This window comes from Diceros bicornis, chromosome 5 (assembly GCF_020826845.1).
Source record: "Diceros bicornis minor isolate mBicDic1 chromosome 5, mDicBic1.mat.cur, whole genome shotgun sequence".
Taxonomy (NCBI): domain Eukaryota; kingdom Metazoa; phylum Chordata; class Mammalia; order Perissodactyla; family Rhinocerotidae; genus Diceros; species Diceros bicornis.
Window position 1 is genome coordinate 68940855 of NC_080744.1, and position 27247 is coordinate 68968101.

Sequence of the window (27247 nt, forward strand, 5' to 3'; positions counted from 1 at the left end):
TAATTTATCCTAAAGAAATTATCAGAACTGTGCAGGAAGACATATACTCAGGGATATTTGGTGTATACAAGGAAATACAAGTATATAAAGGGATATTAGACATTGAAAATTTAGAAACAACCTAAATATTCAAAATATTAAATTGATTGAATATACCATAGTATATTTCTATAATGGAATCCTATGTGAAAATTAGGAATGTTTGACCATAATAGTAAATGACAAAAGCTAAGTATAAATTTTAGATACATTCTGATTCCAGTTACTCATGCAATTATTCAGCCATTTACTCATAAATACTTAGTGACAACCCAGGCACTGTTCTAGAATCTAGAGATAGAGCACTGAGTGGGGATAAAACAAAACAGACCATTTCTTTGCCTTCATACAACTTACAGTCTAGTTAGGAGAGACAAAGCAATAAATAAATAATTTGTCAATTGATGACAAGTGCTTTGGAGGAAAATATAACAGGATAGGGCAGATAGGGAGTACCAAGGGAAGAGACGGGGAAGATTGCTATTTTATATAAAGTGAATCAGGGAAGTCTCAGAAAAATGACATTTGAATCGATACCTGAAAAAAGCTAAGGAGAGAGAGCAATGTTTACATCTGAGGGAATAATATTCCTGGTGGAGAGAACTACAAGTCAGAGGCTTCAGGAGGAGATGTGTGTGTGTTCCAGCAAGTGCATGGAGGGTCAGCATAGTTGACACACATAAACCAAGGGAGAAAGTGTGTAGGAAATCAGTTAAGAGAAGTAGAGGTTGGGGGTGAAAATGGAGGACCATTACAGTGGTCTTATAGGCCGTTATAGTAAGCGCTTTGGCCTTTACTCGGAGATGAGAAGCCATTGTAGGATTTTGAGCAGAGGAATGAAATATCACTGACATTTGAAAAGATTGTTTTGGCTGTTTTGTGTAGAATAGATTGGAAAGGAGCAGGAATGGGAGCATGGAGATAAGAGGCTATTGTAATAACCTAACCCTGTCAAGAGATGATGGTAGCTTAGACCACTGATAAGAATTGGTTTGATTCTGGATTTATAGCACATACCTACAAACGCTTATTTGAGGAAATAAATTTATACATCAGCATGTAAATAGTTATCTCTGTTTGGTGGGATTGCTGATGATTTGTATTTTCTTTATACAGATCTGTGTTTCTCAAATTTCCTATATCACTTTTAAAATCAGAAAAAAATTTTAAATTGACTTCTGTTTTTACTGTTTTTTTTTCCTGATTTTCAAGTATTATATGCATTTCAAAATTTAAGAGTTATATTTCTTTTTTTTTTTTCAGTGTTAAGCATTTCCTTATATCTGGTGATTCACACGGTGAGTAGGCCCAACCCTTAAATTAGAATCAAGATGTTAGTTAACTGACTAGTGAAATTGAGGAAGGAAATTACACCTTTTTTCAAGCTAGAGAGGACCATATTCAGCATTTTCCCAATCATCCTTGTTTTCCTTTGTGAGTAAACTTTAGAGACCTGCTTTATTATATCTTTGATAAATTTTGTGCTGTAAGGATACATTTTTACTTAAGTTTTCTGCTATTTTTACCTCATCACTAATTCAGAATAACTTAGTGACGAAAAACTGTAGAATATAGATCAACAGAATGGTCGTGTCTAGGTCATCCTTGCTAATGAATGTGAGTTGTGTTGCTGATTTCCTAAAAATCATTTGTACGAACTATTAGAATGTACTATGAGTATTCTCCTCTGACTTACCTTTCTGATTTGCTTGATTTTACCAAATATTAGAATGCTTATAAATCAACTCAGTCTAACCTAGGTGAGAGTTGTAGTGGTCCAGAGTGTGCTGGTTGGCAGAGAGGGGAAAAAAGTCAGACTGGAATTCAGACTTGGCTATAGGTAATCTGAATGATTGAGTTCTTAAATGGTAAAATAAACAAAATTCTCGTTATCTGGAAGGGTAACTTGAGTTTTGTATTAGTTGAAAATAGTAACCCTTGTCTTGATTGGCAGTGTTTAGTCCTCTGAGATTACCTAGAAAATTGAGATTCTGGCCTTTTGCTCTGAGGAGTACCTCTCCAGGTGATGTGAGGAGCACATTGGCCAAGATAAAATTTTGTTTTGCTTTGTATTTTGGTTTGAAATCATGCTTTACTAGTAAATTGCAAATCTATGGTGGCACTTGTTTTATAAACAGCAAAATTACTTCATGGCCTATTGGCTGTACTTTAGTCCATTACTAAAAATGTGTGATTTCTTTCTTTTTTATTAAAAAAGAAAAATATCTCATCTTAACGTTTTAGATTCTGAAGAAATTTAACACATGAACTGTTTCTGTAGTCTAAAAAACTTGCTATACCAACTAAGCAACTTGTGTGGTAAATAAATGCTTCAGTATGTTTGACTTGTTTGTGTTTGCCTAATTGGAATGTAGATATTCAGTTCAGTTTTCAGTGATCTAAAACTGGTGTTTTTGTTGTTGTTTCTTTAAATTATGTTTCAGTAAAAATAATTCCTTTGCTTCAAAAACAACTATCTTGCCTATAATGTTTATGCTTCCTGAATTTCTTAATTACTTTTCTATGAATCGTGTGGCACTGTGGAAAGAAAATAGACTGCCATCACTCAGAGCCAGGTGGAATCCCAGCTCTGCCACTGAATAGCTGTATGAATAGCTGCCAGACCCTCAGTTTCCTCATCAAAAAAACTACTGGTTGTGATATGCCTCCAGCATTATGCCTCATGTGTGGTAGGCAGCCAGTAAATATTACTTGTTCTATTTATTTTATATTTTAAATTGGGCTTGTGTATTGAATAGACCTTTGGTGATTTTGTTACAATATAAGATAATTTTTATACAGAGCACTTTTGATGGCAGTAGAAAAAGAATATTAGTTACTAAATTTGGTCTACATGATATTAGATCTTTAACTCAGGTCTTGCTTTTTTCATTCTTTTTAAAGATGTTTATTGTACAGTTTTATAGTATATTCAAAACATGTAATTGTGCCGGATAACCTGCAAGATCCCTGTGCTAGGAACTTTGTATACATTATCTCTAATCCCCACAACTGTATAAAATAGATACCGTTTTTTTCATTGAAGCAGAAACTGAGGATCATATCAGGAAAGCTTTTTAAAAATGTGTATGTAACAATGGGCCAATAATTATGGATTAAAATCCATATGGTATATTGTAAAGTGATCTTCTGCCATGTTATTGGAGAGTGAAGGTTCCATTATCAGACTAGAGTCATCTCCACTGGGACTGCAGAGTAGTGGTCATCAAGAAGCTATGAGGGAGTTGAGCTATTGCTGTTAATTGTGATATTAAAGCATGCTTGAAGTCAGTGTGAACTGTTATGGTTTTGGGGTGTTTTTTTTCCTCCTTCTTCTTCTTCCATAATATGCTTATCAATTCTTAAATCTTCAAAGTGTGAGTACCTCCTTTAATTAATAATTTTATCTTTGGCTTTTGTAATAACATTGCATTTTATCCCCCTAAAACAGAATCTTTTCAATGATTTTGATTATATCAAAAGGAAAATCTAGTATGTGTTTGGATTTTTTTTTTTAAGTTGGTATAGTGTTTTAGTTTTTCAGGGTTCATATAAAAGAATCCAACAGCAATCTGTGCTTATTTTTTCTTTTCTGTTAAATAGGAATATTTAATTGTGGTCTTAGTGTACTTTGTTGTTACTGACATAATGTTCCACTAATGTTTAAAATTGGTCAGTTGTCACATATATTTATATATGTTATAAAAGGGAATTTGTTTCATAATTATCTGCCTCTTATTTACAAGGATTATGAGTGTTAAAGAAATGCAGACAGATGTTTAGAGTACATTAGAGCCAAGTTTGAGTTTTTATCTTATTGGCGTAGGAATTTACAGTGATTCATTGGGTTGTTTCTTTATTTATCTGACTGGTTTCAGTTTAAATATACCCTTGCCCCCACAATGATTTACTTAATTTAGAACAGTAATCTGATGAGTGCAGCGACTAGTTTAATTTTACATCCAAATATTTGATTCCGTAGTTATTAAAATATCAATTAAACTATTTGCCATTGTGTTGGTAATCATTTGGGAACAATTTTTAGTATGAAAATCTTTATTTTCTTATTTCTAAAATCCTAGTTACTTATTTTTGGTCTTTTCAAAATATAATTTGTCCAATGATATTATTAGTTACTGTGGAAAACAAAGAGCCCTATCAGAAGTGTTTTGATTTTCTTTGCATATTCTGAAGGCTTACTTTAAATGATAGTCAAATATCATTATTATTGTGACAAATATTCTCAGTAGTTTGTTGTTAAATATGTTTACTTGAGGCAAATACTAGTGGACCCTATTGGGATTATTTTGCCTTACTAAACTAAGTTTCTGAGGATTTTCAAATTTAGTACATGAAATAGTTTTTCTTTTATCTGCCTACAGCATGGGTTCATTTGTTGCTGAATATTTTTTATACATCCCACATGTCAAGCTGCTTCTTAAACAGAATAATGTCAAGAATGAAGACGCTGATTGATTCTGTGTTTTGGGTTAAATGAGATACTATCAGTTTCAGAACCACCTTAACATCTTAGGGAGTTGTCCTTCCACCATTGCTAGGATATTAGATCCAGGAGCCAAGAATGACTTTTTTCTTCTCCTCTATTACCAGTCAGGAAGTTTCTATGGTGAGGGAAATATTCCCTGCATTCAGAGAATGCTGTCATCAGATGAAAAGTACACATTGAAACGAGGAGAGAGGGAGTCTCAGAACGGAGCTTTCTAGCCCTACGTTTTGTTTATGCCAGGAGAAAATGTAGATTTATTTTCATTCTAATGAAGTGAGTATAACTTTGTTTTGAAATAGTTCTGGCATTTCTGTTTCTATTGGAGATATTTTGTGTCCTTTCTTTTATTTCTCTTAATTTAAAATTTCTGTGTCTACCCCTCTATTTGAAAGAATGTCAAGACCTAGCGTATTTGCTTTTTGATCACAAGAGGGTGGTTGAAAGTGTTTGCTATTGATGTTTTAGAAAGTCCCTTTATCAAAGTTAATAGGCCACTAATGTTGGAGTGCATTATGTCATTCTCTAAAATCCAAAGATGAATCTGGGGGGGGAGGGGGTGGGGAGGGAAGCAGAAAGAGGATATTAAGTGCTCAAGATAGATAGCTGCAGTGGCTCAGCAAATGGGGAAATTTTATCTTCCAGTCTATGGAGAATATTTTGAGATCAAATTTCTCTTACCATTTAGAATATTTAATAGACAAATTCAAACTATATAGTATTAGATTTATAAACTATAGAAATTAGGTTTAGTCTATGGTTATAGTTTATTTTTTAAAAATTATAATTTGTGCCAATTCTCCGTTATATTTTGTAACTATTACCTTGTACTTGTAACTATTTTTTATCTTAATTCATTCTTCAATACAAATTTAACTTCAAGTAACTTAAAATTTATGTTGATTGTATTTCAGGATGAACTAACTTCCTATCAAAGAATCTTAGTCACTGAGAGAGAGAGAAAAAAGCAGTGAGTAGGACACAGCTGGATTTTCAGATCCCAGTTAGAAAAATCATCTTTCAGTTTATAAGCTGAGAAAATTTGATCTGAATATTATTGAAATCCACAGACCTCACAAACATCTTTTAAAAATCAGTTCCAAAATAGAAAGGTAGCACTTCCTCTTGGGAACTTTAATTTGCCCAGAAAATGTACCCTTTACAAGGAGGTTAACTGCTGGCTCCTCAGTGGCCCTGTCACTGCTCATTTCTCCTTTCTGTATAGAAGTGCTTGACATCTCAGCTCCACCTATTTGCCCTGGTCACACGAAGGCACGGGTTTTCAGAAGGTATTCTAGCTGGGTTTTTTTTTTTTTGTATTCAGATTCCACTCTACGTGGGACTTAGGAACTGAATTCATTTTGACACATCACTGCGCTGCACCAAATTGCCTTATAAACACTAGTGGGACAATTATTTCAGGATTTTTCTACATGGATTATGGCTGTAATATTAGAAATTATTTTTAGCCAGTATGAAAAATACACTGTGGATGGATTTAATAATGCATTTACTCAGCAAACATTTGTTGAGTTCGTATTCCATAACCAGGTACTGAGAGTACAGAGATAAATAAGATGTGATTCTTGCCCTGAGGAGTTCATGTCTGCCTCTGACGTCTTAAAGTTTGGCACAAAGAAATAAGATGCTCAACTGGCTGGTCTAGATAAGGTCGTTTAACTCCTCGATATGACAAATAATGAACTGCAGAGGCAAAGTGCAAATTGTTGGGTGTTGCAGTTCAGTTTTATTTTGTTTAGAAAAACTTGGAAGATAAAATTCTAGTAAACAGTGGAATTGTTCCTCTCTAGACGGTTTTGCAGTGATTATTAAATGTTTTAATAAACATTTCCCCAGGGCCTACTATGTGCAAGCACCGTGCTCAGCACTAGGGATATAAAATATATGAGATAAAGCATTTTATTCTTGAAGAGGACAGTGGGAGAGAGAGCTATGTGTACAAATAATTACAATATGGTAGGGGTAGACATTTTATTACCAAATTTTGTACCAAGTGATTTCTTTTGGTTGCAGTGACACTAGGGAATAAAGAGATACTCAGGTTAGGAAGACAAAAGTCACGGATGACTGAGGGAGGCAGCCATTCCTGCATAGGAGAATCTTTCAAAAGCCTCTCTTTACTTTTACATCATGTATCAGCAATTTCAATGATGGTTACCAAGAGAAAAATCAAAATATATCATATTTTTGTTACAAAGAAGCGTTTTGGTTATCATAATAAAACCTCATATATTGGCCCTACTTTGTGCTTGACCCTTTAAAGATATTTTCTATTGGGAGCAACTTCCCATTTTGCAAATAAAATGAACAAAGAAAGAGTAAAGGACTATCCATAGTGATACTGCCAAAAATGTCAGTCAGTTTGCTCTGCTTTACTTGGGGGCATCTGTAAATTTGGTGTTGGAAGGCCCACAACATTAGGACAGTCTTGTGGGGTAGAACTGCCCTCTGAGAGGGCTTGATGATGTGCACAGCTAGGAAACAGAGGTCTATGGCAGGTATACATCTGATGTTTTTATTTCATTTCTGGGCTGTTTGAAGTGGTTGGTATTATCCTTTCTTATTTAAAACATCTTAAAAAAATGAAGCACTTCAAAGAACCTTTTATCTCTATGCTTTTGGTCTGTTTATTAGCTGAAGTGCATGCACTTTTCCATTTTGTGTCATGAGTTGCTTGTAGAATCCTGTGTGCATCCAACAAAGGTTTCCTGTCTGGCAGTTACAGCCAGTTTTGGTTCCCTTTACTTTCTTTTATTTAGGAACTTTCAAAATTAGTTATTAACTCTTTGGTTACTTCAGAGATAATAGTTTTAATTGCTAAATGTGCACTTATTTTTCCTAGTTGTGATTTTCTCTGTCATACTCTTTTTGAAATTAAAGGTGTTTGTAGGCCACTCAAAAGATTCAAAGCGTTAAGTTTTATAAGTGGTACTTGGGTTTGTTTTTTTGTTTATTTTTAACTATATTTAGAGCAAGTTAGTGCTCACCTTCCATGTGCTAGAATTTTACCTGTTATAGACCAAGAATAATTTCTCATCTTTTCTGTAAGAATAGTTTGAAAGGTAAGTCTAATTTATTTTGAGTGATCAAGTGCTAGTAGGTCATTAGATCAGAGTAGCTATTAAATTTCAAAGCATTATCTAGTGATGATGATTACTATTACAGCTGCAGGCAGTCTTCTCTGGAACCTTTTAGGTTATTAGTCTTCTGAGTTCTGGTGCAAGGTTTGGCAAAGCTTTTCTTTTGAATTAAAGTTTATCGTTTTGTCACCGTTGGAGAGTTTATAGAATATTGACCTCATTGTTAGGAGGTACCAATTCTGACTGATTGGTAGTAGCTGCCTGAAGTACCTGTTAACAATTAGGAGGCTTGTAGGGGTCATTGGGAAAGGAGCGATGTGATCTATTAATGTCTGACGTGATCACAAGCTGGGAAGGGAGGGAGCAGGATTTGTGTTACTCATGCCATATGTTTGCCAAATCCATAAAGGTGCCTTAGAGTAGGTATTTAGTCCCACTTGTAAACTAACATGAGAGTCATTCTTACCATATCCCTTGTCAGAAAATCATCCTCTCTTTGTCCAAATACCTCTAGTAAGGAGTTTACTGCCTGCCTGAGATTCCATTCCCCCAATAGTATCATATGCCTTCCCATCCACTTATTACTCTGAGTATTGAATGTTCATGAAAACCTGATAGAAGGGGTTTCTGGCAAGGGTAAATTATACGATTTTTGCATCACTTATCAACTGTCTTTTTTGCCCATTTTAAAAAACTTTTTATTTCAAAATAGTTAAATATTCACAGGAAGTTACCAAAATAATACAAAGAGTTACTGTATACTCTTCACCCAGTTTTCCTCAATGGTAACATCTTACAAAACTATAGTACTGTAGCCAGATCAAGAAATTGATATTGGTACAATCCACAAACCTTATTTAGATTTCACCAGTTTTACCTGCATTTCTGTGTGTGTGTGTAGTTCTATACAGTTGTATCACATGTGTAGATTTGTCTAACTACCACTGTTGTCGAGATACAGAACTGTTCCATACTCATAAAGAGCTCCCTCATACTACCCCTTTATAGTCACACCCAGTTCTCTCCCTCCAGCCCTAATCCCTGGCAACCACTAATCTGCGTCCATCTCTGAAATTTTTTCATTTTGAGAATTTTATATAAATGGAATCATATAGTATATAGCCTTTGAGATTGGCTTTTTTCACCCAGTATAATTCCCTTGAGATTCATCTAGGTTGTTACATGCATCAATAGTTAGCCTATTTTTTTAATCATTATTGATGTCTTTCCTTCTTAAGGCCACAATAAATATTTGTATAACTATATGAACATTTAAAATATTATAAAAGTGATCAATTTAAACTTGTAGAGGGCCGGCCCGGTGGTTTAGCGGTTAAGTGCGCGCGCTCCGCTGCTGGGGGCCTGGGTTCGGATCCCGGGTGCGCGCCGACGCACCGCTTCTCCGGCCATGCTGAGGCCACGTCCCACATACAGCAACTGGAAGGATGTGCAGCTATGACATACAACTATCTACTGGGGCTTTGGGGAGAAAAAAATAAATAAATAAAATCTTAAAAAAAACAAAAATAAATAAATAAATAAACTTGTAGAGCTATTAAGTTTGAATTCAGTTTGTTACACAGTACATATGAAATCTCAACTTTGACCATTTGTTGCTGAACTGTTAGGGCTAATAAGGAGTGCAAGACTGAATGTCAGGAGATCCCATTCTTCTCTCTGTTTCTAATCAGCCCTGGGATCACATGCTCGTTATCCAGCCCCTTTGTGCCACTTCCTCTGTGGCCAAAGACTGTCTACCTGAGAGAATGATTATGTGGATGAAATGACACATAGAAGTCAAAATATAAATTTTTCTATACCGTGACAAACAAAAATAAATATGTAAAGTACAAATGTTAACTGTGGTTGTGTCTAATATAATAAGATTGACAATAAGAGATTTTTTTTTAAAGAACTTGTCTGTATTTTCCAACTTCTCCATAATGAATACATATTTTATCATTCTTTTTCTATTTATTAAAATAATGCATACTTATTAAAAATTGAAGACAAGTATATACACTAGGTGGTGAAAGCTCACTGAAATCCCCCACCCAAAGTTAAGTACTGTGAACTATTTGTATGTTTTTCTCTGCATAGAGCAAGCTTTTGTTATTCAACAAAAGTAGGAATTTGCTGTGTGCATTGTTTTGCATCTTCCTTTTTTACTATGGTATTTTGAACATTTTTCCATATCTGTACATATGACTTTAATAGCTGTATAGTTACTTCACTATGTATATATACTGTTCATTCGTTTATTCAGTTACTCTTCATTGAGTGCTTGCTATGTTCAAGGCACCATACTGAGGAGACTCTGATGAATAATACATGAAGCTTACATTTTAGAGGGAAGACAGACATTAATAATGATTAATTTCTCAATTGATTATTTGATTACAAATGTGATCTGAGCTGAAAAGAAGCAGTGTAGGGAGCTATGCAAGTGCTTGTCAGGGGGACTCAACCTGGTCTGGGAACCAGGGGGGATCTTCCAGAGTAAGTAACTTTTGAGCTGAAATCTAAGCATGGCTATGTGTGAATTAGGAAATGACTGATGAAAGAGTAGAACGTAGAACATAGATTAATAGATATTCATCTAGATATTCTAATATATGAGTGGAAGCTGTATATCAGAATGGCAATTAACTTTATTTTTGGGTGGTGGTATTACAGAAGTTTTTTTTTTAAATCTGTATTTTCTGATTTTTCCACAGTGAACATGTATTTATCATTTAACTAAAATAAAAAGAAAAACCATAAATCTGTTGGATGTAAGACTACACATACTTATAGAGGAGAACAAAACTGATAAAATGTATCTCAAATTGTTAATACTGTGGTGGCATTACAGGTAGCTATTGTATTTTTTTAACAGACTGTTTTTAAGAACAGCATTAGCTTTACAGAAAAATCAAGAAGATTTTTCCCGTACAGAGAGTTCCCATATAGCCTTCCCGCAACACACACACACACACACAGTTTCGCCTATTAACATCTTACAATAGTATAGTTCATTTATTACAGTTATGAAACCAATACTGACACATTATTATTAACTACCCATTGTTTATTCAAGTTTCCTTAGCTTTTACCTAATATACTTTTCTGTTCCAGTATCCCATCCAGGATGCCATGTTACATTTAGTTTTCATTTCTCTTTAGGGTCCTTTTGGCTCTGACAGTTTCTCAGATTTTCTTTATTTTTGATGTCCTTGACAGTTTTGAGGAGTACTGTTGTTTTGTAGAATATCTCTTTATTGGGATTGATCTTATGTTTGTCTCATGGTTATATTGCAGTATGTGTTTTTGAGATGAAGACCACAGAGGTAAAGCGCCCTTCTCATCACATCATATCAAGGGTACATGCTGTCAACATGACTTATCACTGTTGATGTTGACCTTGATTACCTGGCTGAGGCAGTGTTTGTCAGATCTTTCCACTGTGAAGTTACTTTTTCCCCTCCTTTCCATATACTGCTCTTTAGAAGGAAGTCTCTATGCACAGCCTATAAAGAGTCAGAGTTATGCTTCAGTTCCTTGAAGGCAGAGTATCTACATAAGTTATTTGGAATACTTCTGCACAGACCTGTCTTTTCTTCTCCATTTATTTACATATTCAATCATGAGTATGAACTCATAAAGATTTATTTTATGCTTTAGGTTTTAATCCAGTAGTACTTTACTTTATTGCTCAAATTGTTCCAGCTTTGGCCATTAGGGGCTCTTTCACTTGCCTCCTTTGCACCTTGCACGTACCCTCATCAGCAAAATTTTTTCCTTGACTTTTTTCTAAGCAACTACTTATTTTCTGGCACTATAAGATGCTCTAGGCTACCTTGTATATATCCTGCCATAGATCTAGAATCAGCCATTTTCCCAAGAAGCATTGCTTCCTTTTATTGGAGAATGGTATTGGAAACCCAGATGTGGGTGCTATTATATTTTTCTCTTACTATTTTTTTCCCTAGTTCTGTTTTTTTTCTCTCCCTCTGGTAAACTAAATATGAATTCTACCGTGGCACATTTAGGTTGGCTCATTAAATATCCATTTCCAACTGCCTTCTCCCTCCATTCCTTCTTTCTTAGACATCTTTCAGCCAGGGTTGGCCTTGTAACACAGTGCTGGCCAGAGGGATGTAAGTACAAATCTCCTGGGAAGGGCTTTCTTTCCAAAATCAGAAGTCAAAACCTGGAGGGAGATATCTTTGGGCCTTTCAGCCTTCTTCCTGTTGGGAAAATGGAACTGATACCTGGATGTTCAGCATGAATATGAAAACAAATGCTAGGGAATGCACAGTAGGGACATAAAAGGAATCTTGTTTGTGATGTCTATTGCTGACCTACAGATGAACCATTCCTGTCTGCCCAACTGCAGACTTCTTGTTGCCTGAAGTAAAATAAACTCCTTTGTGTTTAAACTGTTGTTACTTGTTTTTTTCTGTAATTGCTACAGCCAAGCACACAGTCTTAGCCAATTCAGACGTCAAGTTGGTTGGCAAAATTATTATTCATTTATTTAAAAAATATTTGTTGGCCGTCAGCATCATGGCAGAGTGAGCTTCCACCATTGAACTCTCCCCCTCTAAGACACAACAAAAAGGACATTAATATTCCCACAGAAACTATTCACACAACACAGAGGATGTCTGAGGAACCCAGGCAGACGTACACCTGAAGACTGAGGTGCTGGAATCCCCAGAGTAAGTGGAAGGAGTTCCAGCTTCATCGACCCAGCGGTGCTCCAGCTCCAGCTTCTTTGGCCCAGCAGAGCTCCAGCTCCTCCTACTTTGGCCCAGCGCACTCCAGCTCCTGCTTCTTCAGCCCAACAGCACTTCAGCTGCAGCTGCTTCAACCCACCCTCACCTGAGCCCCAGCTGCTTTGGCCTAGCGGTGCTCCAGTCCCAGCTGTTCCCATGCTTCACCCCCAGCAGCCTCCACTCAGCTGCACCTCAGATCAGCCAGGGGCCGACGAGAGTGCCTGCAGATTGAGGTGGGCCAGAATACACAGCCCTTGACCCCCACCCAGCGGCAGTAAGAAGAAACTGTGACTGTATATTTTCACTATGAGGAAAAGTAACCAAACACCAACAGGCACTATGCAAAAATATATTAAATCTCGAGACCAAAAGGAAAATGACAAGGACCCAGAAGTCAACCCAGAAAGCACAGAAATGTGTAACCGTAATGACAGAGAATTCAAAGTAGCCATCATAAAAAAGCTTAATGAAATACAAGAAAAGACAGACAGACAACTCAGTGAAATCAGGAGTTTCTTCACAAAAGAGATTGAAACTATGAAAAAGAAACCAATCAGAAATCTTAGCGATGAAAAACACAATAGAGGAGATAAAGACAAATCTGGAAGCCCTAAGCATCAGAGCTGACAATATGGAGGAAAGAATTAGAAATATTGAGGACAGCAGTGCAGAAATGCTCCAGATGGAGGAGGAAAGAGAACTAAGACTAAAAAGAAATGAAGAAACTCTCTGAGAAATATCCGACTCAATTAGTAAATCCAACCTAAGGATTATAGATACTCCAGAGGGAGAAGAGATGGAAAAAGGAGCACAGTGCTTGTTCAAAGAAATAATATCTGAGAACTTCCCAAACCTGGGGAAGGAGCTGGAAATACCAGTGAATGAAATAAATAGATCTCCTAAATATATGAACACGAAAAGACCCTCTCCAAGGCATATAGTAGTAAAGCTGGCAAAAGTCAACGACAAAGAAAAAATATTAAGGGCAGCTAGACAAAGAAAAAATAACATACAAAGGATTTCCTATCAGGCTGTCAGCAATTTCTCGACAGAAAGTTTACGTGCTAGGAGAGAGTGGAATGCTATATTCCAAATTCTGAAGGACAAAAACTTTCAGCCAAGAATACTCTATCCAGCGAAAATATGATGGAGAAATAATGACTATCCCAGATAAACAGAAGCTAAGGGAGTTCATTGCCACAAGACCCCCACTACAAGAAGTGCTCAAGAAGGCCCTCATCCCTGAGGAACAAAAGAGAAAGGGGATTCAAAGTTTTGAATGAGGAGGAAAATAGGTCGACAAAACCAGAAAAATTACAGTCCTGTATCAAAATAGATTAGCAAACACTTAATTATAAAACCCAAGATCAAGGGAAGGTAAGCACCAAGCATAAATATAACCGCATCATGTTAAACACAAACTCACAACACAAGAAGAAATAAGATGCAACAACAACAACTTAGAAGAGGAAGAGGAAAGGGATTGAATCAATTTAGTCTAAGGGAATAAGAGGCCATCAACAAATGGACTATCACATCCACGAGATTTTTTATACAAACCTCATGGTAACCACTAACCAAATAATCAGAACAGAATCACACACAATAAAGAAAGAGAAAACTAAGAGAACCGCCATGCAGAACTACCAAACTGAATTGGTAGTCCAAAACACACGGGATGAGAAACAAAAGAAATGCAAAAGAACTGGAAAAAGAGCAATAAAATAACAACAACAAGCCCTCCATATCAATAATTACCTTAAATGTAAATGGATTGAACTCTGCAATCAAAAGACAGACTGGTGAGATGGATTAAAAAACAAGACCCAACAATATGCTGCCTCCAGGAAACACATCTCAGCTCTAAAGACAAACACAGGCTTAGAGTGAAAGAATGGAAGACAATACTCCAAGCTAATGGCAAACAAAAGAAAGCAGGTGTTGCCATACTTATATCAGACAAAGTTGACTTCAAGATAAAACAGGTAATGAGAGACAAAGAGGGGCAATATATGATAAAAGGGAGACTCCACCGAGAAGACATATCACTTTTAAATATACATGAACCCAATACAGGAGCACCAAGGTACATAAAGCAACTATTAACAAACGTAAAATGAGAGGCCGGCCCCATGGCGTAGTGGTTAAGTGTGCGCACTCCACTGCTGGCGGCCCGGGTTTGGATCCCGGGCGTGCACCAATGCACCGCTTGTCAGGCCATGCTGTGGCAGAGTCCCATATAAAAAAAGTAGAGGAAGATGGGCTCGGATGTTAGCTCAGGGCCAGTGTTCCTCAGCAAAAAGAGCAAGATTGGCAAGGATGTTAGCTCAGGGCTGATCTTCCTCACACACACACACACACAGAAAAAAAAACCTAAAAGGAGATATTAACAACAACACAATAATGGTAGGGGATCTTAACACCCCACTCTCACCAATGGACAGATCATCCAAACAGAAAGTCAATAAGCAAATAATGGACTTACATGAAAAACTTGATGAGATGGACTTAACAGATATATGTAGAGAGCACTCCATCCAAGCACAGCGGATTACACATTCTTCTCAAGCGCGCATGACACATTTTCAAGAATGGACCCTATGTTGGGAAACAAGGCATACTTATATAAATTTAAGAAGATTGAAATCATAACAAGCATCTTTTCTGACCATAATGCCATGAAGCTAGAAATCAACTACAAGAAAAAAACCGGGAAAGCGACAAAGGTGTGGAGACTCAAGAACATGCTACTAAACAACCAATGGATCATTGATGAAATTAAAGGAGAAATCAAATCGTATCTGAAGACAAATGAAAATGAAAATGAAAATACACCATATCAACTCATGGGATGCAGCAAAAGCGGTCCTGAGAGGTAAACTCATAGCAACACAGGCCCACCTTAGCAAAGAAGAAAAAGCCCAAATAGGCAACCTCAGACTACACCTAATAGAATTGGAAAAAGAAGAAAAAACAAAGCCTACAGTAGGCAGAAGGTGGGGAATAATAAAAATCAGAGCAGAAATAAATGAAATTGAAATTAAAAAAAAAAAAAAACAGGAGAAAGGATGAATGAAACAAAGAGCTGGTTCTTTGAGAAGATAAACAAAATTGACAAACCCTTAGCCAGACTCACCAAGAAAAAAAGAAAGAAGGCTCAAATAAATAAAATTAGAAATGAAAGAGGAGAAATCATGATGAATACCACAGAAATACAAAGGATTATAAGAGAATACTATGAAAAACTATATTCCAACAAATTGGACAGTCTAGAAGAAATGGATAAATTCTTAGAATCATACAACCTCCCAAAACTGAATCAAGAAGAAATAGAGAACCTGAATAGACCAATCACAAGTAAACAGATTGAAACAGTAATCAAAAACCTCCCCCAAAATAAAAGTCCAGGACCAGATGTCTTCTCTGGAGAATTTTACCAAACATTCAAAGAAGATTTAATACCTATCCTTCTCAAACTTTTCCAAAAAACAGAGGAGGATGGAACACTTCCTAACGCATTCTACAAGGCCAACATCGGCCTTCTACAAGGCTGATACCAAAGCCAGTCAAGGACAAAGAAGGAAAATTGCAGATCAATATTGCAGATGAACATAGATGCAAAAATCTTTAACAAAATATTGGCAAACTGAATATAGGAAGACATTAGAAAGATCATACACCACGATCAAGTGGGATTTATACCAGGGACACAGGGATGGTTCAACATCTGCAAATCAATTAATGTGATTCACCACATTAACAAAATGAGGAATAAAAACCACATGACCATCTCAGTAGATACAGAGAAAGCATTTGACGAGATCCAACATCCGTTTATGATAAAAACTCTCAATAAAATAGGTATAGCAGGAAAGTAAATAAATTTACTTTTAAATAAATTTAAAATAAATTTAACCAAGCCACTGAAAGACCTATACAATGAAAACTACAAGACATTATTGAGTGAAATCAATGATGACTTAAAGAAATGGAAAAATATTCCATGCACATGGATTGGAAGAATAAACATAGTTAAAATGTCTATACTACATAAAGCAATCTACAGATTCAATGCAATCCCAATCAGAATCCCAAGGATGTTCTTCACAGAAATAGAACAAAGAATACTACCATTCATATGGGGCAGCAAAAGACCCCGTATAGCTAAAGCAATCCTGAGAAAGAAGAACAAAGCTGGAGACATCACAATCCCTGACTTCAAAACATACTACAAAGCGATAGTAATTAAAACAACGTGGTACTGGTACAAAAACAGACACACAGATCAATGGAACAGAATTGAAAGTCCTGAAATAAAACCTCACATCTACGGGCAGCTAATCTTTGACAAAGGAGCTAAGGACATCCAGTGGAGAAAGGAAAGTCTCTTCATTAAATGGTGCTGGGAAAACTGGACAGCCACTTGCAAAAGAATGAAAGTAGACCATCTGCTTTCACCATACACAAAAATTAACTCAAAATGGATCAAAGACCTGAAGATGAGACCTGAAACTATAAAACTCCTGGAGGAAAATATAGATAGTACACTACTCGTCATCAGCCATAAAGGGATCTTTTTGAATTCCATGTCTACTCAGACAAGGGAAACAAAAGAAAAAATAAACAAGTGGGCTTCATCAGATTAAAAGAGCTTCTACAAGGCAAATGAAAATAGGATCAAAATGAATAGGGAACCCACCAGCTGAGAAAAAATATTTGCAAACCATATGTCCGACGAGGGATTAATCTCCATAATTTGTAAAGAACTCAGACAACTGAACAAGAAAAAAACAAACAACCCATTAAAAAAAATGGGCAGAGGAAATGAACAGACACTTCTCCAAAGAAGATATACAGATAGATGGCCAATAGGCACATGAAAAGATGCTCAACATCACTAATCATCAGGGAAATGCAAATCAAAACCACACTAAGATATCATCTTACACCCGTTAGAATGGCTATAATCACCAAGACAAAAAGCAACAAATGCTGGAGAGGCTGTGGAGAAATGGGAACCCTAATCCATTGCTGGTGGGAATGCAAACTGGTGCAGCCTCTATGGAAAACAGTATGGAGATTCCTCAAAAAATTAAAAATAGAAATATCTTACGATTCAGCTGTCCCACTACTGGGTATCTACCCAAAGAACCTGAAATTAACAATCCAAAGAGACTTATGCACCCCTGTGTTCATCGCAGCATTATTCACTGTAACCAAGACATGGAAGCAGCCCAAGTGTCCCTCGACTGATGACTGGATAAAGAAGATGTGGTATATATATACCATGGAATACTACTCAGCCATAAAAAAAGACAAAATTGTCCCATTTGCCACAACATGGATGGACCTGGAGGGTATTATGTTAAACGAAATAAGGTAGACAGAAAGACAAACAGTGCAAGATTTCACTCGTATGTGGAAGATAAACCAACACATGGACAGATAGAACTGTTTGGTGGTTACCAGTGGCTAGGGGGGTGAGTGGTGGACACAAGGGGTGGATGGATGCACTTATATGGTGACTGACAAACAATAATGTACAACAAAATTTCACAATAAAACAACAACAACAACAAAAAGTGAAATATTTGTTGAGGACCTACCACATATAAGGCTCCATAATATGGGGCAAAAGAGAAACTCTGTCGATGTTATCCCTTTTCCCACTTAATAATGGTATGCAGAATAGGATAATTACATGAATAACTGTGATAAAAAAGAGAATGTAGTAATATTTGTCATTTACTTGGTCACAATTACCCATCATCTTTCACTTTATCTTATTGTATTCTCTGTATCTGCAAATGGTTTCACAGTTTACCTAGTTCAGGACAGAAACCTAAGAATAGTACTAGTCCCTTGCTTTTCTTTAATTCTCTACATCCGTTTCTACAGTCTCTACAGCCTGTTTTCTTACCTTCTAAATACTTTTTTTTCCATCTTTAATTCCTTTGCTCCTTCACTAGGTTTGACCCTCATAAAATTCTCTCACATAGATCGTTAAAAACCCTTCATAACTAGTCCCCTACCCCAGTTTATGTCTCCCCACACCACTGGCAAAGCAGTCTTTCCAAAAGGCAGATAAATTCTTGTTTTTCTCTTCAGTAAAGTTATGTATTGGCTTCACGTAATTCTAGTATAAGGTTCAAATTTTTTTCTCTTGAAAGCCCTTTGAGATCTGACTCTGCCTGTCTGTCCAGCCTTAGTCATGTCATTGTTCTCACACACAAACCACCCCCCAGGACACACCCATGACTTCACTCCAAATATTTAACTAATTCTGTCTTTAGTTTTCTATGTCCTTATTTATCTCAGAACATTCCTTCGGCCATAAATTCTTACTACCCCCAATGCCTTTTAGTCCTTTCAGACTCAAAGCTGGTCTTTTCACTCATCCCATTAGGTTCTTGTCTTGTCTGGACTTCATGATCAATTCCTTAAATATGGCTCTTGTCAGAACCTTAGATTCTTGTGCTCAAAACCTATTTTACAGTCTAACCCATTTCTCTCTCTAATTTTTAGTTTTGGTTTGTTTGTTTTGTTTTTCATGTCTTGGTAAGAAACCCACAGAGAAAGTTAGCAATTGTTTGCTTTGTTCAGAAAAGTTTTGAGTAGTATAATAAGCTCTGCTTTAATGGGTACTATAACCAAGCTAGGAATATAAGAGATTTTAAAAGGAGTGATCCAGGGTCAGAATTCTATTCCTCACTACCCTGACCCCCAGTCCCAAACCTTAAGTTAGAACTTCATGTGATTTTCAACTCAAGAATTGAAAGAGGCTTTAGAGGTCATTTAGTTTTAGTCCAGCCACCTCTCTAGTTAATGCCATTTGTTTTCCGAGTGTTCTCTACCACCCAGATAGAAGAGATTGTCTTTTATAGAGTGAACTGAAACCTGCCTCCTTACAATTTTCATCCACCAGCTTTAATTCTTAGCACTGTTTGTGGTATGACAACTGATGTATTTGAAGACAGCCATCATGTTCTCCCTAAGTAGTTTTTCTCCAGGAAGAATAGCTCCAGTTCCTCGTATATCATGGCTTAAAGTTCTTTTATCATCTTATTTGAATTTGTAAAATTTTGGTTTTTTAATGTTTTGGGTTATTTACCACTCTGTCCCCTTTTCATTAGTGTAAATAATAAAAGTGATTGCAAATATAAAAAGTTGATAGATTTTTATGGCAAATGCAAAATATACAAGGGCAAATTAGTTGAGAGAACCTATGAAATAATTTGGTGTTAAGCTTACAGATCAGAAAAAGCTATTTATCCAGACTTTTTAGTTGGATTAAGTAGAAGGTAGAGACAGAGGACATTTGGGTGATAGAAACTGGTATAGGTGATGATTTATCTGATGTGTGACCACTTCCTTCACTTTATTACACCATTACATTTGCATACCACTATCATTTTCAATCTGGGATCAGCTGCTCAATTTTATAAATACAGTGTATCCAACATTTTGCCACACAGGACATATGGATTGTTGTATTTCTGGATCTGTGAAGGTGTTTTTTTTCCCTTTCTGAAAATGCACATTCTGTCATGAATTATAACTTGGGTCAGGCATACATGTCATTCCTCCTGTCTTTGCAGAAGTACAGATGTACCACATGCTGCCTGAAGTAGGGGAGTCAAAGGTGGCAACTGAACATCCTATGAACTGCAAAGCCCAGAGGATAATTTGTCAGAGATTTCTAAGGTTTCTCTTTTAGCTTTTTCTTTATCTTACTCTGGGATAAAACCCCATATATGAGAGAAGACGCATTCTTCTTTAGTAATGGCACAAACTGGCGCCTTTCTGATCTTTTGCCACTCAAGTGCTAAAATATTAATATCAAAAGAAAATTATAAAATGACTTTATAACTAATTATTTTATTTCCAGCAAAAATTAGAAAAGAAACATTCTCCTCCTTTCACCTGCTGTTTGTGGTTTTACTTGTACTCCTGAACGCAAATGTTTCAAATGGAATTCATACCTTTCCAAAGGACAGCTTTTTCTAGATGGTTTTTTGGTTTCGATTTTGTTCTTTAAACAGTAAAACTTTTGCATGATGTCACCTTGTTGACCTAGCTTTGAGCAGAAATTTCAGTATTAAAAGCATCTCCTCAAATAATTTAGCTTTTTTTTTTCCTTCTCTCTCTTTCTAATATTTGTCGAAAGGTGTAGGACCAGAAAAGGTCCTTGTGTGACATAAATGAGCATTTAATTAAAGGGTAATGCCTATGGTACCACAGTATGTGAAGTGAAACAGAGGTGCTTAATCAGCCACAAAAGCTATTTACCACTTCATAAACCTCAGTGCTCAGTACCATAAATATTATTACTGTTCTAGAACTTCAGAAAAGCAATGAAATATCAAAACTGATTTTTCTCTACTGTTAAAGTCTGGAAGATTTTCCTCCTAGTAGAACTTTGTGATGAAGCTAATATTTGGGAAAAGCATACATACCTGAAATTTTTAACTAGAGCATCATCAGAGGGACTTAAAAACAAATGAGGGGTATGTTGAATATGATACAAGGAGGAGAAGGTTTTATTTCTATTAAGTCTGAAATTATAGTGAAGAAAAACTCACATAATTTTGCCATGTATTTATTGAGCACCTACTGTAGGGCATGGGCTAATAGATGCTTTCCATACATTATCTTTAATCTTTATAGCAGTCCTGTAAACTAAGTTGGTTCCAGTTTTAGAATGAGGACGCGGGGGCTCAGAGAGATTTAAGTCACACAGGTGTGTCTGATTACAAGTGTACTCTTTCCATTACTTCAAACTGTTTATCAGGTGAAAGCTTACATTAAAACAGTCACTTTTTTCATATTTATTTTGATGAATACCCATTAGTATACCTGAAAAGTTAAGTTGTACCATATTAATTCTTAAATTTTTAACCTTTTATTGGTTCCATATTCAACATTTATTAAGCAACTAATATATTCCTAACACTTGCTAAGCATTATGAGGGCTGTAACCAAATAAGAAGACCCAGCCTTCCCCCACTCAGAGTTTACAAACTGATAAATATTCCAACCTATATGCACAAAATTTTAAAGCAGAATCAAAGAGACCAAGGTTTTTTTTGTCAGTATTTTGTGACTGTTTGCCAGACCCCTTCCAAATTGTCCCCCTTCTGTTGAGATGGGGAAGTGCACACAAAAGCTAGAATATGCAATCCAATTGACATCTGTATGATCCAGTTTACAAGGATGAATAAGGAAGGAGTTCATAGTCTGGTTGAAATGCTTTGCTAGAGGGGAAATCATGTGCAGTGAGCACCTAGAAGAGGTAGTTAGCATAAGACCTCCTGAAGCAGGAGAGATTTTACAGAAAAACTGTCATTTGAGCCAAGACGAAGAAAAGCTGGTTAGTACAGAATCCAAGGGAAGGCTTTTGTTAGGATTCTAACATTTATTAACCCAAATGTTTATATCTATCAATTGCTTATACTACACTTTACTTTGTGTTCTGCTATGATTCTGTAGATCTTTTATTCCAGTAATGTTTTCAAAAGGAACTTACGTTCTTTGTGAAAATGTCAACAATAGAAATTAAAATGTTTGGATTGTTGATATTTGTTTAAGAAAATTTGCCTGTCATTGTGTCTAGTTCCCTCTTTTTGTACACAAAGAAGCCAAGGCCCAAATAAGCGGTGATGTGTTTATGTCAGATACTGTAAGCATCAGTTCTGGGACTTGGCTTGACTTATAGGCATGGTTTCTGTCCTGAAGCTCTAATTGAAAAATTCATGAAGGTTAGTGGTGGTTTCCTAATAAAAAAACAATTTATATTTCCCTTTATTGTTTTTCTTCAGTGGCTTTGGGAGAGAAGTGATTGAAGAAATATGAAGTAATGGAAATATCCAAGGTAGAACATGGACAGTGATTTATTTAGGCAAAGCATGTGGAAACTTTACCTCAGTAAGTTCAGCTTTCTAAAGTGGAGTCACTTAATTTCTGAAGATATTTATGTACATGCCATCTTTATAATGTATAATATAGTGTGACAATGACGAATTTAATAAAAAGCCTTATCGTATGAGGTAATAGTGGCAATAGAACTTGTAAGTGCAGATTTATTCATACATTCTTCTTTTAACTGGCCTTTTAACTGAAGTGAAATTGATGAGAAAAGCATGAAGTTATGACGAGTTTGGAATTGGGATGCCTCTGGTTGACTGTGATTATCATAATGTATTTCAACTTTGAAACTGAGCCCTGGATGACAGAGGAAGGCAGCTGAGACATAAGAAAATGCCAGAGAGACAAAATAACCTTCAGCCAGTTTCTAAAAGAGTAATTAAGCAGTTCGAAATGTAAATGCCAAATTCTGTCACACAGCCATTTCCTGGGATTTTAAATAATCGTAACGGTTCCTTTTCTGGTTCCAGAAATGCAGTTCAATTTTCAATGGCATAAGAAAGTATTTGGGGTCTACTGTCAGCTGCCTTGTAGTTGCCTCACCCAGGAGATAGAGTGTGTGCGGATAAAGCCAAATAATTTCTGGAAAACAATGCAAATAATGTAAAAGCAAATGGATAAAAAGTGTCCTCAGACTTTCCATAGTTAAGTCCAAGGGAGGGTTTAGACTTGAAGTGTTTAAGAGGTATTATTGATTCCATTGCTTACTCCATTGCTTTCTGACTAGCTACTCCTTCTTCTTCATCATGCTTAAAATACTCAAAAGAAATTCAGGACCAAAAAGAGAAAATGGCTAAACAAAAATATCATGTTTTTAACTGCCATTACAATTAGCGCAAAGCTGGTGGTGCCATATGTGCTAATCTTTGCTAGTGAGTATAACCTACAGCATATATAAAATGAAGATGTTAGATTAGATTATTTCCAAGTCCCTTTCTTGTTTTAAAATCCTTACCAATACCCTTATCTATTGCACTGTTCTAAGTCCTAGCCATTCTCCATTTTATTCCACCCTGTCCACCAGTCAGGTTAATTTCCAGACAACCCTACATTAATTATCAATTCCTTTGTCTTTTAGTGAGTCTTCATTAGATATATATATTAGTCCAAACTCGGGTTCTAACTACCTTTCCTACTCTTCTTTGTGAATCTTTCCCTCTGGCCAATTTTGTTTATTTAGTATCCTTTCACTCTGCTGTGTGCACTCCAAATTGTTCCATATCCCTCATAAAATTTTGTCAAGTGACTTAATTTCTGTAGAGTTAAGTTTCTTCACCCTAATAAGAAGGATAATGGATTTAACGACCTTTATACTTGTTTAGTGATTTCTAATTTACATACAATTTTTCCATCTATTTTCATTTCATCTTTTTAATAACCCTTTATAATAATGAGTGTAGGAATTATACACATGTACAAATAGGAAGCCCCAGTCAAAGTACATTACATGATTTGTATGACAGCTGTTCTTAAATTTTTAGTTTCAGAAAATACCATTTACAGTAGCACCCCAAAAAAAGAAATACTTAGGTATAAATCTAAGAAAATATATACAGGTCTATAGATGAAAAAGTATAAAACACTGATTAAAAAAATCAAAGAAGATATAAATAAATGGAGAGATATTCTGTATTCATGGATTGGAAGACTCAATATTATTAAAATGTCAGTTTTTTCCGGTCTGATCTACACAGTCCCAATCAAAATCCAAGCAAGCTATTTTGTTGATATCAACAAACTGATTCTAAAGTTTATATGGAAAACAAAAGACCTGGTGTAGCAAACACAATACTGAAAATGAACAAAGTAGAATTACTCACACTACCTGATTTCAAGACTTAATGTAAGGCTACAGTAATCAAGACATAGTGTTATTGGTGAAAGAATAGACACACAGGTTAACAGGACAGAATAAAGAGTCCAAAATAAATCCACACAAATATAGTCAACTGATCTTTGACAAAAGAGCAAAGGTAATTCAATGGAGAAAGGATGGTCTTTTCAATAAATGGTGCTGGAACAATTGGATGTCCATATGCAAAGAAAAGTGAACCTAGACATAGACCTTACAATTTACACAGGAATTAACTCAAAATGGATCATAGACCTAAATGTAAAATGCAAAACTATAACACTTATTGAAGAAAACATAGGAGAAAATTATATGACCTTGGGTTTGGCAATGATTTTTAAAATATGACATTAATAGCATAATCCATGTAAGAAAAAAATGGGTAAGTTGAGCTTAGATAAAATTGAAAACTTCTGCTCAGTGCAAGACACTGTTAAGAGAATGAAAAGGCAAGCCACAGATGGGGAGAAAATATTTGCAAAACACATCTGATAAAGGACTTGTATCCAAAATATATAAAGAACTCTTAAAACTCAACAATAAGAAAACAAATTAACTCAAAAAATGAGCAAAAGATTTGAGGAAACACCTCATCAAAGAAGATATTCAATAATGATAATTCGATTATTTATATTCAAAGAAGCATATAAAAAGATATTCAACATCATATGTCATTAGGGAATTGCAAATTCAAATAATAATGAGATACTATTACGTACCTATTAGAATGGCTAAAATCCAAAACACTGACAAAACAAAATTCTGGTGAGGATGTGGAGCAAAAGGAACTTTCATTTGTTGCTGGTGGGTCTGCAAAATAGTACAGCCACTTTGGAAAACAGTTTGATGATTTCTTACAAAACTAAATGTAATCTTACCATACAAATCAGCAAGCACACTCCTAGGTATTTACCCAACTAATTCGAAAACTTACATCCCCCAAACCTGCACACAAATGTTTATAGCAGCTTAGTCATAATCCCCCCAAACAAAAAGCAGCCAAGATGTCCTTCAGTAGGTGAATTGATAGACTGTAGTACATTCATACAATGAAATATCATTCAATGATAAAAGGAAAAGAGCTGTCAAACCATGAAAAGACATAGATGAATCTTAAATGCATATTGCTGAGTTAAATAAGCCAGTCTGAAAATGCCATGTACTGTCTGAGTCCAATTATGTGATATTCTGGAAAAGGCAAAAAAAATGGCAGTAAAAAGATTGGTAGTTGCCAGGAGCCCTGGGGAGCAGGGAATTGAGAGGGAGGGTTTAATAGATGAAGTACGGGGCTTTTTCAGGGTAGTGAAACTATTTTGTATGATACTGTAAAGGTGAATATTAAGCATTTGTCAAAACCTATAGAACTTTACAGAAAAAGTGGACCTTAATATATACAAATTTTAAAAACTTCATTTAGAAGGTCAGGGATCCTAGGATGGAATGTAAAATGTGACAAGAGAGTCTAAATGTATTACAAATATTATGAAACAATCTCACTGAAGAGGGTGGAGGAATAAGGTGCTGATCTAAGTAACTTTGGAAAGTGGAATCTGTAAGACTAAAAGGCAAAAGGAACTATATACATGAGCACTGTACTGGGTTGATAAAGTTGTATCCCATGGAGGATAGGATATGGGTTAACAGTTCTAAAACTACTGTACATATATGGTGGAAGCTGGGTTTCTCACTATTGTAGTGGGAGTTACAGGTTAGCAAGGAGATGAGGCTAGAATGATCCATGGGTAATGGATTAGAGTTGGAGACATTAGTATGAATTCGTGTTTAGCTTAATATAGATACAGATGGTTACATGTAGAACTGTTTATAGATATGTGTATCTACATAGGTTAGTAAACACACTTATATTGCTCTGTCACCTGAGAGGGCCTAGAAACAATGAAACCCCAGTAGCAATGACCACACCTAGAGCCCAGATCTTAGTTTAATACCATTCTTTGGTAAGAGGAACCAGGGCTTCTTGGAGAAGTGGCTGATTCTTGCACTGGGGCAGGAAATATACGCGATGAGCCTGGAGCATCTTGTAGTGCCAAAAACGTTAGAAAGTGCTCAAAAAAACAAAACACAATAGCAGGAGTATGCCAAAGGGACAAAAGAGCCAACTGAAAAACCTCCCAGTGACGGAAGCTGGAACAGTTTGAGCAACAAAATAAAGCAGTATTGGGTTAAAACCCAAAGTATAAAGTAAAAATCCATGAAGTCCACACTGATATAAATGAATGATTGGTGTTGACCTTGGGGAAGAATTCCAAATAATTTGTTTAGATACCCCACCCTCAAGGAAGCTGTGGCTCCCTACTGCTTAGGTTGAGCTGCTCAGAGTGACTTTTCTCCAAAGAGTACAGTACAGAAAGGGTAACACTATGGTGGAGAAATGTGACAAACTTTGCCTCATGCCAGGTGATCAAGGTCATCATCAACAGTGATAAGTCATGTTGATAGTATGTATCTTTGATATGATAGGATAACAATGGCACTTTACCCCGTTTGGTTTTTCTCCCTGAAACACATTATCCAGTCTGATCATGAGAAATCAAATCACAATTCTACAATATATCTGGCCAGTAATCCTCAGTACTGTCAAGATCACTTAGTAGGTTGAATGGTGAAGCCCCTCAAAAGATATGTTGATGTCCTAACCTCTAGAACCTGTGAATGTGACCTTATTTGTAAAAAGGGTCTTTGCAGGTATATTTAAGTTAAGGATCTGAAGATGTGATCATCCTGGATTTTCTAGGTGGGCTCTAAATCCAATGACGTGTCCTTATAAAACACAGAAGAGAAGACATAGATACAGAGAAGACAGAGGCAGAGATTGGAGTGATGCAGCCACAAGCCAAGGGATGCCAATAGCCATTAGAAACTGGAACAGGTGAGGAATGATTCTCCCTGAGAGCCTTCAGAGAGTGTGACCCTGCTGAGACCTTGATTTCAGGCTTATGGCCTCTAAAATCATAAGAGAATAAATTTGTTTTTTTAAGACATCAAGTCTGTGGTAATTTGTTACCGCAGCCACAAGAAACTAATACGTCAAAGTCATCAAAGACAA

The 27247-nt window shown here is 36.0% G+C and overlaps 1 protein-coding gene across 11 annotated transcripts in view; it reads left to right on the top strand.

Annotated features, from left to right (window-relative positions):
• The window catches only part of PEAK1 (pseudopodium enriched atypical kinase 1), a 319364-nt gene that overhangs the window by 77364 nt on the left and 214753 nt on the right, over positions 1-27247 (top strand). For 6 of the 11 annotated variants that reach the window (XM_058542131.1, XM_058542136.1, XM_058542138.1 and 3 more), the window contains one exon: positions 1303-1337. The exons of 2 other annotated variants lie outside the window; for them this stretch is intronic. The gene's annotated coding sequence lies outside the window, so the exon portion shown is untranslated. Of the gene's footprint in view, positions 1-1302; positions 1338-4650; positions 4820-22222; positions 22329-27247 lie in introns of all 11 variants that reach the window. 3 more of the 11 variants (XM_058542133.1, XM_058542132.1, XM_058542135.1) reach the window with 3 other exon arrangements.